This window comes from Camelina sativa, chromosome 17 (assembly GCF_000633955.1).
Source record: "Camelina sativa cultivar DH55 chromosome 17, Cs, whole genome shotgun sequence".
NCBI classification, from domain to species: domain Eukaryota; kingdom Viridiplantae; phylum Streptophyta; class Magnoliopsida; order Brassicales; family Brassicaceae; genus Camelina; species Camelina sativa.
The window spans coordinates 32321653-32322630 of record NC_025701.1 but is presented as its reverse complement, the minus strand read 5'-3'; positions in this window follow the sequence as shown (position 1 = coordinate 32322630).

Sequence of the window (978 nt, the reverse complement as noted above, 5' to 3'; positions counted from 1 at the left end):
GCAGGTCGGATTTTTTTTTTTTTTTGGTTGTAATTTTGTTGTACAAAAGAAGGAAATTGACATGGCTTTATATTACCAATCTCTGGGTTTTGCAACGTAACCTCACGCTTGGCCCATTTAGGCCTGGCCCATTGTTATGGTTAATATATAATAGTGAGTGTGTGTTTTTTTTTTGATAATACAAAAAGAGTAAACTAGTGTTTATTTTGAAAACGATCTTAAGTATTTAAAATCAAGTGGTTGTAATAGCTAGTATAGTCGTCGTTATTAATTGTTTGATTAGGGTTCGATATCTATATATTTGATGAATGATGATTTTTCTTGGAAGCAACCATATTTGTATAAACAATATTGTCATTACTCGTTTTATGGTCTTTTTCTATTTGTCTGCATATGATATAGTCTTTGCCATATATATGAAGGAAAGGCAGAATTCAATGATGAGCAAAGATTGAAATTCAACGTTTTCTAAAATTTAACTATTGCCACAAAAAAAAAACTGAATAACATAAATATTCTCAACTGTAATGATGCAGACATTTGTACAAGAAATCAAAATCAAACCACACATCATCTCCATATATAATTACTACTTGAAATTGAAACACATTTGTTTCTTTCTTGGTTTTTTTTGAAGTATGAATTCTTAATTCGGATTGGCCTACCATTTTTAATAATCTACATAACTACATTGAATGTTCTTATACTATTCAACAATATAGAGTTTGCCATACCTGCCGGCTGCCGTTTATCACCGAAACTACATTAAACTATAAATTAATAAATGCAAATATTGTTGGTGAAATGAGAGAAAGAAACATATAAACAATTAAATTAAGCATGATCAATAAGAAAAGATTGAAATTTGAGAGGAGGAGAGGTTTTCTCATGACCAATTTTTTTCTGATAAGGGCAAAATGACAATGACAAAACTCAACATCCAACTGTTTTGTCCATGTGTCAAGCTACTCACGCTTC